This window comes from Amblyomma mixtum, chromosome 3 (assembly GCF_055824585.1).
Source record: "Amblyomma mixtum isolate Tamu chromosome 3, ASM5582458v1, whole genome shotgun sequence".
NCBI lineage: Eukaryota > Metazoa > Arthropoda > Arachnida > Ixodida > Ixodidae > Amblyomma > Amblyomma mixtum.
This window is the reverse complement of record NC_143014.1, coordinates 119,587,480-119,600,911: the sequence shown is the minus strand read 5'-3', so window position 1 is coordinate 119,600,911 and position 13,432 is coordinate 119,587,480.

Sequence of the window (13,432 nt, the reverse complement as noted above, 5' to 3'; positions counted from 1 at the left end):
AGGTGAGATGATACTCGTCTCCTCACCCCTCTAAAGGTCACGGCTTCTACGGATGCTACAAGAGCCCGACTACATGGTTTAGAAGCGAACCCCCCGCGGGCTCTTTACTTTTGACAAAGGCTGTACGTTGAAGGTGCATGATCTAGAGTTAAACGCAGCAAAGTGAAAGAGAAGAGCCAAAGAGACAATGCAATGCACCCAGTCTTCACTTGAACCCTTCATCTTTTATGAGCGGCATCACGGCATACTTCGATTTACCGCGCTCGGGCAGCCCGCTGGCTGCCAGAAAGTTCGCCTCTGACAGGAAAACGCATCATGGTCACATGGGCCGACGGCCACCGGAACCAGCCACCCGGCAATCACGGCGGCAAGCAAGTCGCGATCACAGAGGGCAGATGCTCTCTCTAGCTTCGCGTTCTGCTGCATCTCATTGCTACGCACGCGTACGGCAGGAATAGGCAGCTTGAGATCGAAAACAACGACCTGAAGTTATTGAGGGATGCCGCAGACTGCAGAACAAACAGCTGATGGTGCTCGCACCTGTATACATCCGCGACGACAACGCGAGCATGTGCCTTCGGTGCACAGTGTGCTGTGTAAGCTTCGAGAAATCCTCAAAAGCATGCGATGAGCAATCGCAATCTAACGTGTTTCAGTCATCACCACATAGGACGGAAAAACTGCCCATGCGTTGCTTATCAAACGACACGCCGTACTCACGGATTATCGCGTGTTTGTTTACTACGCAGTATGACTGGTATGACCGCAGATGATCGACCCTGCTTGGTGATTGACTCTGCTGTGGTCGTTGCGATTTCTACGCTCGTGAACTGCTTCCTGTGGGCTGTATAATCAGAAAAGAATCGGGATATGTTCCGTTCAACTGTAGTCTGTCGGCCGCCGCCGGCTTTTGCTGCGGGCAAGGAATGCACGCATAATCTCAACAAAAGCGCATATCAGCTTGTTGAACATTTATCTACGGGTGTACTGTACAAATTTAGCTGCGTATCGTATCTATAATGCTACAGCTTTACCGCAGAGAACTAGCACTGGAATGAAAGGCGCTACAATGAAGCCCTGCGTGTCGGCGCCTCTCGTACCGCGTGTGCTTGCATGATGATCAGCGCTTTCTTTTTATCTCTTTAATGAGCCAAACGCGAGGAGATGCATGCCTACGATACTTCTCAGATATTTTAAGCATATGTGGCAGAAGGCCCGAGCATCAAGCCGTACAACAGGCGACGACAGAATCAGCAGTCGCCTCGATCGTCTGCCGTAAGTGACAACTGTGTGGCCACATTTATGCCCGCAGAGATGCCTTGAGCACTGTGGTCGTGAGGGCTTTTAATAAAAGACATGATTCAATCAAGCGTTTCTCAAAGCATATCCGCCCTTGCACTGCGCCGAACGCAATGAAGACCACACGCCCTCGTATCGCGCTCAACTATAACACCTCGCAAAACACGTTCAGCACATGCATACATGCGCGCGTCTGAGCGCGCACACGGAGCTGGAATCTGCGGCTGCTGTCGTGGAAGGCCTCAAACACCATCGCAATATCAGCCGGGCGCACGAAATTAACAGCCGAAATAATTTGTGAATAAGAAGTATGCGATCGTAATATATGAAGCGAGCATTTGTGCCTGCGAGGTGGTGAGACGATCGAAATACGATCGCACATACGCACGCAAAACATATAAATAAACAGCGAGAACTACCGCAAAAGGTGCCATTGCAGGCGACACAGACGATATGCACCATGGCCTAGTCGAAACAAGCGCCTGCATCGCCCTAAACATCGCATGAAGAACAGCTGTCCTCCTAGTCCATATAAAAATGGCCTGGCGAGCTTCCCGTTATACCATACCACCTCTCTGTCGTCTACTAGTCGCCCTAGCGCTGCCAACACAAAATCGTCCTGGCGAGTCTGGCTGGCAGCCCGAAACCGCCCAGTCAGAGCAAAACGAACGCGTTCTGTGCAGCCACCGGAAGTGCGCGGAGCAGCCCGAGAAAATCGAGCGCCTGGCGCCGCGCTCTGGCAGCCCGCAGGCAGTCCGCGGGAAGCCAGAGACGGATAATCGAAGAGGCCCAGTGAAGCCGATCCGACGATAGTTGGGCTGTGGCGTCGATTGGGCCTCAGAGAGAAAAATGGATAGACCTGAATAGAACTGTTACATAATCCCAGCCACGGATAAACCGACAGTATGCGTGACAGTCCTGTACCGAGAATCACTGCACAACGATGGAAGAAGGGCTCGATAGCTCAGGACATTCCAGGAATATGCCCCTGAAGAAATTAAGGTCATCGCAGTCTCCACCGCTTGAGTATACTGCGCAATCAGGGACCTCTATGGAATAAAAGTGTGCTCTGTTCCAGTTCAACACGTCGTAAACTTGGAGTAGTGGTAGGCTTTGGCATACATATCAGCTTCGTAATTCAGCCAGCCGTGCCGGCTGCAACGCCTGTCGAATTCTGTAGCACATCAATAGCCAGCAACATGAATTTGGTCGCGTCGTCTTAAAATGCCGCGGCATATTTTTATACCCCGGCTAAAGTTAGCTAGGACACCTGATGTATACCTGATGCAGAAACCGGACCGACTCAAGAGGTCGCAGTATATGCTTGGCGGCTGAGATAAGTGTACAGAGAAGTCTTTATTTTGTAAAATATAAAAGAGGGTGTGTACTATATACCACGCTGTCGAGTCAGAATAGGGCTTACTGCTGTGTCGCCGTATTTTGCACTGCTGTTTGTACTTCAAGCGCGCTGATGGATGTCATCGACGTGGCTTCGGGAGAGCCGCCTTCTTCGTCGGACCCACGTCAGTGTTTGCATGTACAGACACAAGCATAATGATAGAGAATATCCGATTTTCGCGTAAACGATGACAACTCCCTGAATAGTAGCGAGAAGCAACATTTTTTATATTTTGCGAACTTGAATTGGCGACCGCTCCACGAGAGAAGAGGTGAAAGAAGCGGTGAAAGTAGAAACATGACATTTCTTTCGTTGACTTTTTCTTAATGTTCCTTTTTTTCCGAATTGTATTTTTCTGCAAATAAAGCCAGAGCGGTGGGAGAAAAGGCGCATGTTCCTGACCAGCTTCGACCCCCTGACCATGCTGTACTCAAAGACAACAGCAGCATAGATTGCTAAACTTGTGTCAGCACAAAAATTATTAATGCGAAAGCATTACTAGGCTATGCTGTGTCCGCAAAACGTGTTGCCGGATGTGTCGTGACGTCAACAGGTAGTGACGTCATCAGTCATGATCTTAAGAGTGGTGTGGTGAAGTATATAAAGTCAGTGATTAAATAATATCGAGTCACAGTCATTAGTCATCGTCGGGCATTAACATTAGTAAATAATGAATCTCCCCAATTAATTGGCATAATTAACGATCCTAATCAATGACCATGATTAATGTTATGAATTAATCACATCAAATGAGTGCAGTAATTAAAGTAATTGATTGGTTTAATCGATGGGGTTAATTAGTGAGGCCATGTTACGTCATAAGAGTGTGACGTCATTCATTCGTCTGATGACGTCACGGCTACAGCCAATCATAGTGCAGCAACAAAAAAAGTACACATCGTCGAGTGGTAGCACCGGAGATCGAAGAGTGGCGTTCGGATCTCAACGGAGTGGGTAAGTATAGGTGTAGAAAGGCGTCGACTAGGAGCCACCAACGTCGCGGCAAACGCTAATGCTTTCGCATTTCTCCAATGCAGTCTCTGCAGTGATCTCTAAGTTTTTTTTTTTTAATGAGCACAATTAAACAAAAGTATTAAGACCAAACATTTGGACAGTGCAAAGTAAAAATAAGGTACAAGGAGAATCACCCAGATGACACAGCCTATAACCATATAACTCCTTCCCTTGTTTGCTTAATTGCTTACTGCTTAGGCAGCCTTGACGCCATAGGAAGCATAAGAGGGTTCTCACACAGCTTCCACCCTCGCCGTTAGATGGCGTTCTACGTCACACCAGCGGTAACTCAGGACGTTCCACGTCCGCCGCTTACGAACGTGGGTGGCGCTGATGAACACTCTCAAGGTTAGGTTATTTGTAAACATGAATACCCCCGAAAGCAGAAGGTTTGACAGCCGTCGCCGTAGCTGAGAGGTAGAGCACCGGACGCGTAATTCGGAGGTCGTGGGTTCGGATCCCACCGACGGCATGTGGTTGTTTTTTCTTCTGCTTTTCTAATCAATTAGCTTTAAGCGACAACATATTCAGTAATATTCTTACTTGATCAACACCACAAAATAAATAAATAAATTAATTAATTAAAAAAAGAAATCCCCTGTGCTCCTTGGTTTCTGTGGCTGTGGGCTGCTCTCATATTTATAACGAGCCCCTCATTCCCCTTCCCTTGTTTGCTTTATAACCATAACTGTATTTTAAAAAATGCCGAATTGAAAGGAAGAAAACCAGACCGTTCTAAGAGCACAGCAACGAAATACCTAATCAGGTTGTTGCTGATTACAGTGTAGGAACCATGGAAGTTGTAAAGGCCTTCATGAAAAAAGCCAACACAAATAAACAGGTCCAACATTTCTGTAATGTTGTAATTTGGAAGTATCCTGGGCTGTGAAGCCCATAACTTCGCCCGAGTTTAAAATGCAGGGCAACCCCCCTACTCATTTTCCTCTTACCGCCCCTTTCGAGAGCTGGCCACAAATCCTGCCTTTACCCGCGGTCACACACATGGCATATACGCCATGTGCCAGATATGCAACCTCGAGCTGAGTTCACTGCAAGAAAAATGCTTCTTCCCGAGCCTCTATGACCAGGTTGGCGGTTGTAATAGATATGGACGCGCCCGTAGCGGTGCCGTCTGTCTGCTTGTAAATCTTGGAGCGGTAGGGAAAACACGTGTTGCTAAGACAAAAGTGCAGCAACGCGCAGACGTCAGCAATCTCAAACGGCGTGCGTTCTGCGAGAGCACAGACCCTTTGCAAAACGTCTTCACATATGCTGACGCAGGTAGCCCGGTTTCTTTTCGCCTTCTTGACAGCACCCGAATGGCCCGGGTATGTGCTTCTTCCCGCATGCAGACGAGGGCAGTTGACGGACGGCCTGTTCTACGGCGCAGATGACCACCCTCTTGTGCTTTTGTCCGGTTCCTTTCGTCCAGCCTGCGTATCACGCAGCGGGTCTCTAATTTTCTGTCTATAGCTCCTGCTGCGGCTCCGTTATTCGGAAAAAATTTGTACCCTTGCTACTGCATGCCACATTTGGCTGTCAATTCCATTTTTCCTATCGATGTCTACTCCGCCATTCTAATAGACCACCCGCAGTAGGCTGTGCGCGTTACATGCCCACGATCATTTCTTTTTAAAGATCCGACCCGCCTTTGCTCTCCTATCTACGCCACTTTACGCCTGCGACCTTCCTTTTTACCGCTCGCTGCAGTGTTCTCAGCCTGACGTCGGCCCCACAGCGAGCTGGCAATGTGCAGGTCCAGTTTGCACAAAAAGACGATTTCTTTATCTCTTTACTAAAGTTGAAAATGACTTTTGCGTATTATATGCCAAGAGAAGAACTACAGTAGATTAACTATAGAACACCATATAGAACTACATTAGAAGAACAATAGAACTACAATCCAGACCACTTATAACGGCCGAAGTTATAACGAACGCTCGCTTATTGCGAACAGATGTGGTGCTACCGTCAAAATATGCACAAAGACAATGGCAATTCATCCCAGACACAACGAACAACTGTGGCCACACCACTCGGTTATAGCGAACGAGGACGCGCCGTAAACTCCCCTCCGAAGCTGACGAGCTCGTGCTTCCAGAAAGCGCGGAGATCATAAAGCGTCTCTCAACCTTCACGACACCGCCCCGGAAAGAATATGGCAACCAAAAAATGCAATAAGAAGGTGACATTGAAACAGTAAGTAATCGGCGGCCAAACTCGCACCGATGGCCTACGAGGGCATTCATTGCCTGCGTACGTGTTCGCCGGCTGGGCAAAGCATCCCAAGTAGACGAAGCGCGGTGCGCGCGAGACAGGGGCACCGTCTAAAGCGAATCTACTGATCAAGGCTGTAGATCAACTAGCAGCAGCAAGTTTAGAATTTTGAAAGCCTTGCTGGCCATGCTGGTCACGTAGTACGCATCGGCTGTCCAGCCGGCTCCATAATTTGCGCTGCTACCACGCGCAGGCAGCGTCGTACAGCGGACAGCGCAGCTGACGCACTCTTTGCCATAAGCGCTGCGCTACTTTCTTCGCTGCATGAGCCCAGGAATGGCAGATAAAACTCGGAAACACACGTGATAGACGCATGTTTATTTGTGGCAACGTTTCGTTGATGCATAGCTGGCCAGATGCTTCCTCGGATAACGTTCCTGGACAACAAAACAGCAGATGCGCGTGCTTTCACGAACGCGTTGAACACCAAGTACGAGCACTCCCCTATACTGCCAGGAACTTTATTTATGTGGCCGACCTGCCATAAGTTACCGTGGACTCTTCAACCACGGTTAGTTATATCCCGTCCTTAAATTTGATAGTTGGCCGCAATGGTCTCGGCGAGGATTAAATGACCGCCCTAGATAACCTGGAAAGAGCCGCAGCAGGCTTTGCTTTGCACAAGTAGGCGCGCATAACGCAGTTTTATAAGAAATAAACGCCAATTTGGCAGTCTTAGTATTTTTGGCTGTTATACGGAGAGTCCACTTACTACGAACGTCGGATATAACGAACGGAATCCGTGTGACCGTCAGGTTCGTTATAAGTCGGCTCGGCTGTATACAAGAATGCAGCGGCAAATGATTATCAAAGGAGGACCTCCAGCCAATGGCGTCGACCGATTTTCAGGACATTGCAGCTAATTCGAATAATTCGTCTTTAATCTCGAGCACTCACAGGCCCCACGGGATTGACATGTGAATCCGCGTGGGGATTAACCGCGAATGACAGTCGTTCGACGCCTTTGGTTGGAGGGACTGCTTTGAGGGGCATTTATCGCTCCGTTGTTGAGTTGCATCCGACTGTAGTTGAAAAAAAAAGTATGCTTGTCACACATAACTGCGGAGTAATTATTAATTAAATAGTTCTTTTTCATATTGGAGGGACCTGTATATCAAGTTCACATTCACGTGGTGTGGTGGTGACGGCAGTCGAGCAGCAAGAACGCAGCTGAAGGCTTCCACTGGAAGCCTCTGCCCTCATTAGAACTGAACTCGGCGGCGGCGACATATGGGCAAATGCGCTGGGCGGTCGAAGGCCAGACTGAGTGGCTGCTCTCGACCGTGTTCAGTTTAAACACAGAAACGAACTTTCGAGTAACGAACCATCAAGCATCGACAGAAATCTCGTACATCGTGGAAACAGTTGCGCACGGCTACAATTTCAGAGAAGTCTGGTTTCTTCCCGCGTGAGTCGAGACAATGTGGTAAAGGCGCGCCGCCAGCGATAAAGAAACCCATAACCAAAGAACGGTTCGCAGCCATTGCAATATAATCTCGTTAGTTAGAAACTCCAGTTTATTCGAACTGGCGATTCGGTTCAGTCAAAATCACGAGTATTTCAAAGAGAGAATACACCCGGTAATTCCAACGGATGAGCGTATGCGACGGCTTAACGCACAATGCCGCAAACCGTCCTGCCCCGACCGGTGTGGCACGAAGTAGCAGGGGCTCGCCTTCGGCCCAGCAGTTAGCGGCCACGTGTAAATAACCATGACAGCAACTTATCCCGCGTCGCTATTTCATCCCGTTGTACTTAAGGCGACGCAGGAGGGGTATTTTTATATTTAGTTCTTTTTAGGGAGCCCAACCTAACACGCGTGGTCTTCTGCCTAACGTCTTTATGCCCTGCGGTACGGGACGGGGAACTTTATTTTTCTTTGTTTTTGAGCCTTACGGTAGCATTTGTGGTCATCTGCCTTCAGCACATGGCGCTTATCATAGCTTGGGGCCTGCGAATGGCGTCCACACGAGAATCCGTAAAAGCGTCCAGCTCTTTAAAATCGAACCATATCGTCCTGATATCTTCACCATCCATTCGAATCCTTCACTGCATCGTTTTCAGCAAGTTCAGAGCTATCTCCCATTGCCCTTATTCTGACCGTTCATCACGTTTTTCGTCAATTCTGGGCCCTTCAAACTTTCGAAGCGAAGGCGGCCACGCTATAGGCCTGGTGCCGTCACAGCACTGCGAAGTTATCGTACATCTCCCACCACTTCCCTCGGATGCAGCTGCGCGTACCTTGCAGATTTTGCCGACGTTCCTGCAAACCGCCTAGCTCCCTGCCAACGCCTATGCCGACGGGTCTCTTCATATTTGCCAGCGTAACCGTCACGCCACTTTCCGCACCCGTCAGGAAGCGCTCATCAACCAGCTACCTCACATCACTAGCATCGCTATACACGACACTGCCCTCTCTGTCACCTCCTACCTTGCCCCGCCAACCAACTCCTGTCTGGCATTCATGGAGTTGCTCTGGAAGCGATCCCAGACGAGCCAATCAGCGACCTGGAATGCTATCAGGCAGACATTCTTCACACGAGACACATGCACGCGACAGATTCAGTCCTCATCACCTTCATCAGAACCCACGTCCCCTACAGAGTGCGCAACCACCCACCTCGTATTTTGTTCTGTCCCAACAAACCCCGATGTCATCACTACACCATGTCTCGAGTACATACATAGTGTGCTGGCCTACCCGGGTAACCAGCGGAGGTGCCCCACATGTTCCACTATCCTCACTCATCCGGAAGAACCTCATCTATGCACTCCTTGGTGTTTATGCTGCCAAGGGTACCACTCCCCGTTTGCGGAAATTTCCCTCATCCAGAAACACCGCGACGAAGCCGCTGCCGTACATCTGCCGGAGACACTATGCGCCAGTGCATCCGACACTGTGCAGCACTGAGCGGCAGGTGGCCCGCTACACTGTGTCATCCCCATCCCCTGCCAACTTGATGCTCATAGCCGTGTTGGCATCTTGCCTACCCCAAAACCTCCTTCCCGCCGCAGCCATCTAAGGCAGTCGGCTAACCCTGACTGAGCAACTATACGTCTGGGACCACACGCTGCCACCATGCCTCTGTTCCATCTTCCTCAAAGCCAGCCACTGACTCAGAACAGGCACCATCATACCTTGCCCCTCAACCCGCACTGGCGGCGCAACCGCAGCTTACACCGTTCAAGCCCGCCCTGCTCACTACTCTGCCAGCCGCACCGCAGGGGAGGCCACCGAAGCAACCCGCACTCTCCCTCCCGCCTCGATCCAGCTGTAGCAAAAGTTGGCCGAGCTTATCTCCTTCAGCCGCCCTCCCATCGCTAGCCGAGGTGCAGGAGACGCCTCTAGAGGCATAAGACCAACGAAGCTGCTAACTATGAGACGCTCGTACGAACCTAACCGAATCCCTTAACAGCCTCGCCACCATCATCAACCAAAAATGCATTGACGCCTCGATCTTCACGGAAGAATGACTCCATCAAGCGTGCCCACTCCGTGCCTGTCTTGTCGATTGGCCGGGTGCCCAAACTTAAGCCCCCATATCTCGCTTCACCCAAAATCGTTCAATAACCTCCACTATATGGCCCTCCCACTCATTCAAATGAACTGTCGTAGCCCCTCTACGAACCCCACACCCGTCGATCAATGGATTCTTAGGCGAACAGAACTCCCACACTTTCTTCTTTTACAAGAAGCACGACACGCCAAAACACCCCAGTTAATCGGGTTGTGTACGCCGACCGACCCCTCCTCGCCGCTGCTTCATCCGTTTACAGGAAGACGCGTACTTCCATATTTTATCGCCCTCTCCTATTACCCAGACACTTCTGAATGTTTACACGCTCCAATTCCACGACCCTTCTCTGCTCTCTTATTTCCTTCGATTCTTCCCTAGACACTGCAACATTATATACTTTTTTAGATTTTATTGCTCCGAATATCATTTGGGGCTACACAAACACACTCGACTCCTGCTGTCTCCTGCCCGCACACACCATGCAACACTCATATACTCATCAATACACCAGACAAACCCACACTAGACGGTCACGCGACACAGAGCAGCACACCACCTGACCTCATCTTCCACCACGGCCCCAACCCACCAAAACCCTGGCAAGTCCTTCTAGATGCCCTCCTTTGTGCTGGCCATCACATTATTCAAATTACGCAATCACATACAAAGCCCAAAAACATGTAATCGTCCAGACCAACTGGGACCGCCTTTGCCGTCCGAAAACGCGTGGTCGGCTACCAACTAGGGTTGTGGATGAGCTCGTTACCTCCGTCGGACTACTCTGACCCACACCTCATGCATCTTTGGAGAAGCCACAACCGCCTCTTCACCGAGGCCTCGGATCCAAAGATGCTCTAGACCGCTTCGCCGACGATGTGATATGCTGCTCGTCCCACAGCCAAGTCGTTCGTACAGTCGTCCATGCACCTGTCCAGAGCGCTCGAACGACGCATCGCGGGGAGTACACTTGCGTCATTTAAGAGTGCCTTAGCATTATCATGCATGCACATCCCCATGGATTCTGTTTAACTCGTCATGTATTTAAAAGCTACATCGGGTCAGGCACACAGCCGCTATTGTCGTAAATGCACAGCAGACTGCGCGTGCTATTCGGGCGCTATAGGTGTGTGGACGGCTGTACAGTGGGCACTATGTACTCATTGGTTATGCCCTTACAGCTTTGTCAGGCTTTTCATACTTTCGTTCGTTCGTTCCTGCGAGGATCCGTTTTAGCTCCAACTCAGTGTTTTCATATATCCTCTTATACACGGCCTCTTCCCTCTGCTTACTGTTCAAGTTCTCGCCTACGCAGATGATATAACTCTATGGTCCACCAACTGCTCTGCGCACGTGCAACAAGTCTCCCGGCAAACTGCCCTGAATCTTCTTTATGAATACATTGACAACACAGGCCACTCTCTCAACCTCTCTTCCTATGTCCACGTGGGCAACAAAAGCGGCTGCCGTATATTCAAGCTGACCCGATTCGTATTGACCATTGACAACCAACCACTTCTAGAAGTCCATGGTAGAGAGAGGGTGCGGTAGATGGTCCTTGGCGATCACAAAATGAACAAGGGAGGTGAAAACCTCAGTTTGCTAGAGCCAACGTTTCGACAAGGGGACTTGTCTTCGTCTGGGCAAAGCGTTCATCATCGGCAGGGATTATATAGGGCCTTCGCTCCGAGGAGGAAGGCCCCGGGGGTGGGGAAGGAAAGTGGTGTGGGAGGGGATGCGTGTCAGGAAGGGGAGGGAGGTGAATCATCATTCGCTAGGCTGCAATAGTGCAACAACCTATATCCGGGGGGTATGCAATGAACAAAAGGCTTTGAAGGGGCTGCGACGGGGGGGGGGGGGGGGGTGGGGGGGGGGGGAGGCGCTGGGTGAACCTGCAAAACTCGGATAAAAAGATTAGTCAGCGTGGTACAGGGAAATGATAACAAGAGAAAAAAAAAAGGGGGGGGGGGGGGCTGGCACTGGAAGGAGAAAGGAAGGGGGGCATTTCCAAGGAAGGACTAGGCAGGGGGGGGGGGGGAATGGCTCGTGTTCAGAGAAAGCCAAAAAGTGGGGGCAGAGGGGGTAACAGGAGTGTCATGGTTTCCGAGAACTGGTAGCAGGGGATTAGGAGAAAAAGAAAAAAAAAGAAAAAAATGTGAACAAAGGAAGAGGGTGACAAGGCCGGAAATGGGGTGGAAGATATGACTTGGGAAGGGTGCAAGGAGCGACAATATACTTATGTGAGGTTCTAGGAAATAGTCTGACCACGTGCAAGACATTTGTTAATTTAAAATTATGCTGACCCTGGAATGTACCTGAGAGATTCCAGGTTTCCTCTGGACATGTTGATCCCTGTTGGTTGCAGTGTTTTAAATTTGTGGATTAGGAATGCTTCTCTGTATTTTCTGTCCCTAGTCGATTTGAAGCCTGACTGAAGAATGAACAATTTGAGTTCGTCGAATTTGTGATGGCGTTGATTAAAATGGGTCGACACTGCCTTCTGTTCATTCCGTGTTGTGTCAGCCCGGTGCCCGTTTAATCTGGCACTCATTGTTTGTCCGGTTTCTCCGATATATTGTTTCTGGCAGTAGGAGCACTGGAGCATGTAGATAATATTGGACGATGTGCAGTCAAAACTGGTCTTTATATCGAAACTGAAATCGCTTGCCGTACTTTTAACCGTAGTGTCCCTTTGTAAATGTTTGCATGTCTTGCATCTGGGTCGAGAGCATGAAGTTACTGTCGGTGGTGGTTTCTTACCGAGCCTAGCATGCACCAGGATGTCCCTCAGGTTTGTGTTGCGTCTGTATGTTACCCTTGGTGCGTCGGGAAATATTTTCTTGAGACGGTCGTTACCAGTTAAAATGGGGTGGTATTTCCGCAGGATATTGTTTATGTTTGGAAGCGCGTTTGAGTATTTCGTTATAAGTGCAGGAGGTCGTTGACTGTTAGCTTTTGTTCGTTTTTTAAGAACTACATCTCGTTTCAAAGTGGTTGCTCGTTGGAACGCATTATTAAGGGTTGTCTGTGATGGTTTTCTGGTGATTAGTGTGTTTTTTAGCGAGTGGAGGTGTTTCAGGTAGTCATCGTCGTCGCTACATATTCTTCTTAGTCTCGTTGCCTGTCCTACGAATATACCTTGTTTGCAGTGTCTTGGATGATGGCTAGTGAAATCTAAGTATTGTTGTCGGTCCAGTAGGCTTCCTGTAAAGTGTGTTTTGAGCTTGCTATTTTCTAAATGGACAGTGGTGTCAAGGAAATTGACTTGCGTTTTCGAGGAGTTGAAGGTGAATTTAATGCTGGGGTGGAATGAATTGAAATGTGTGACGAATGCCTTCAGGGTCTCAGCCCCGTGCTCCCATATCATGAAAATATCGTCTATGTACCGCAGGTATATGAGTGGTTTTTTTTAGAAATGAATTTAGAAGTTTAGATTCTAGTAGCCCCATAAAAATGTTCGCGTAGGTGGGTGCGAAGGGAGTGCCCATGCTTGTTCCAAATACTTGAAGGTAGTAAGAAGAATTAAATTCAAAGTAGTTGAGTGTTAGTACCAATTCAAGTAGCGTGAGGTACACTTCAGTTTCGTGCGGGTGAGGACTTTGAGTTAGAATTTTTAAGAGTGCGTCGATACCTTCATTAATGGGAATATTTGTGTACAAAGCGGCGACGTCAAGTGTGACAAGTATGCTATCTGCTGGGATAATGCCAAGCGTCATTCAGAGACTCTATTATGCGGAGAAAGTGCGGTGTATCCTCGACAAAGGAAGGGAGGTGGGTGGGAATATCTGCAAGATAGTTGTTCAGGAAATTGATAAGTTCTCTGTGGGCGTGTTATTTGATTTGAAACGAAGGTTCTGCCGGGGGATTATCTGCGGTAAACAAGTCTTCTGCGGAAACCTTATGGATTTTTACACATTTTTACGGGGCT